Below are 2656 nucleotides of genomic sequence, written 5' to 3' on the forward strand. Positions count from 1 at the left end.
ACAGGCTATGTGTTTCTAAAGACTAGCACTAGGAGGCAAGAATCACATCAATCTTGTTTACTACTAAATTTCTAACTAAATTCCAGCTGTCAAACACTCCAGGCGACCAGACATATTGCTGACTGGAATAACAGACATGTGTAGAGAACTAATTTAGGAATGTATTTTAACTTTCCCACTCATAACTTAAAATTGTGTACTGTTGTTTTACTGATATCTATTTACTTGGGCATGGTCACAGCACAGCTGACCCCTCCCTCACGATCTTCCTTTCTCAAACTCCTTAGTTCTGGATGACAAATGTACGCCACCACACCTGGTTCAGATGCTCTCAAGTTTCAGGTATCCAGTGTCCATATGTCCAGGCTACCCTTTTCATGGGGATTTGGTGGAAAGATTCAAAGGGTCTTAAGAGAAAGACACAAGATGCTATTGGGGCAGCATCCAAGCCACAGAACTACAGACCATTCTCACCATCTGTAACTGGCACCTCCAGTAGTCTATGATGGAAGCTCTTGGCTTAGGAGTTTTTGGTAGCAAGGGTGGAGAGATGGGTCAGGATTAAAAGCACTGGCTGCTCTGGGTTCAATTCTCAGAACCCACATGGCTGCTCACAACCATCTGTAGCTATAGTTCCGGAGGGTCAGATGCCCTCTTCTGGTCTTCATGAGCACTGCATGCACATGTTGCACATAAACACATGAAGGCACACACTCATACACATAAAATGAAAAAATGAATAATGAATAACTCTTTTTCTTTTAAAGATCACTTGGTATTCTTTGAGAACTAGGTGTTGTTGCTTCCTTCCCTGTTGCCTACTCTCAGGGAGGGTTCTGTGTTAGAGAGTGAGCTGGTGTATAACTGGAACACATCCCAGCTCTCCCACCACCACCATCAGGAAGAATATGTGTACCTAATAATTTATTAGAGTAAGTCACAGCTATCTACCTTGCCCATTCACTAAGCAGTGTAACGCATGCCTCTGTGTCTTAGCTAGGTACTAACCAGTGTAACATATCCCTATCTGGTTTAGCAAGTCACTAACCAGCATAATCCATGAGTCTTTGGCTTAGCTGTCACTAACCAGTATTAACACTCCAATCTGGATTAGCCAGTCATTAATTAGCATGATACACTCTCATCTGGTTCAATTCTCTAGCAATAGACCACTCTGCAGGCCACTGATGTTGCAGAGGGTTGCTTTGGGTTAGATATTGATCCTTGGATCAATCCCAGTGGCCAGAGACATCAGAATTCTGGCACAAAGGGAGCCACAAGCAAGGCAGTATTCTGAGGTATCTTGCATGGATGAGTGCTACATACTATTAAAGGCCATAACCAGTGGCTGCCTTGTGCTTACATCAAGAACCCAAACGGCCATGCTGACTTCATTACATACCCTCATCTTCACAAAATGTCTCCACTCGGAGGCATTCACTTGATGAATAGTACATGGATGCCCAACCATGTTTCCTGGAATCATCCTTATTCGTTCTGACAAAAAAGCTAGACATGAGTCAGAATTTACTGGGAGGAAAATACATGTGGCACAATGCAGAAAAGAATTCATTCACAGACATTTCTGAGTGCGAGCTGCAGGAATCCCGTAGTCTTCAATACGTGGCATTCCAATACCCCAGAAAACATGTCTAAAGCACATCACTCTTGGAAAAATACCTCCTGCACAATTTCTGAACATTAAATTTTTTCCAAAGACTTATTTTATTTTTGTTTGTTTGTGTGTGAGCGTCTCTGTGTGTGTGTGAGCATTTGTGTGTATGTGTGCATGTTTGAATGTGTGTTTGAGTGTTTGTTTGAGCAAGTACATGTGTGTGTGCACATGCGTGTGAGTGCATTGTGCATGTATGTATGCATGTGTGCCTGTGTGTAAGTGCATGTGTGAGTGTGTGTGTGCGTGTGTATGTGTGTGTAGATGTCTATGGAGGCCAGAAGAGGACATCTCATTACCTGCAGCTGGAATAACAGACTGCTGTGAGGTGCTTGATGTGAGTGCTGGGAACCAAACTCCAGTCCTCTCCCACAGCAGTCAGCAAGCTTTCCTAACTGTTGCACCATCTCTCCAGGCCCAACATATTAGATTTTTACTGGAACATTTCACTACATAATGGGATTTGGTACAAATGATGGCAAATTCCTAAAATAATTCATGGGATAAACTCGTCAGCTTTGAAGAATTATGCCACACTGACCTGATGTGAAGTAACTATAAAATCCATAGCAATAAACTAAATTTCCCAAGCATGGACCGATTATTCACTGCTTCCTGTCTTTCTCTTTGCAGAAGCAGTTTTAAAATAGTTTCTTCCTTTATGCATGATGTGACAGCGTTGTGATGTTTTGCAGTCCTTACCTTAGTTAAAGTCTCTGCTGCTGCTGAGGTCACTGAGCACTGTCTTTTTCTAGATTCCCCACAGGCCTGGCCACCTCTTCCTACTGTGGAGTCACCACCATGTACTTAGAGTGAGGCCCTGTCCACAGGTCCCAGGGCAGAATATTTTTCAGTTTCTGAACATCTACCCCCTTTCCCTCCAACTCTCCCCATGTTCCCTTTACAACTGCATATCTAAATCTATATCTATATCTATATCTATATCTATATCTATATCTATATCTATATCTATATCTATATCTA

Source organism: Grammomys surdaster, unplaced genomic scaffold (genome assembly GCF_004785775.1).
Source record: "Grammomys surdaster isolate TR1022 unplaced genomic scaffold, NIH_TR_1.0 231, whole genome shotgun sequence".
Classification (NCBI taxonomy): Eukaryota; Metazoa; Chordata; class Mammalia; order Rodentia; family Muridae; genus Grammomys; species Grammomys surdaster.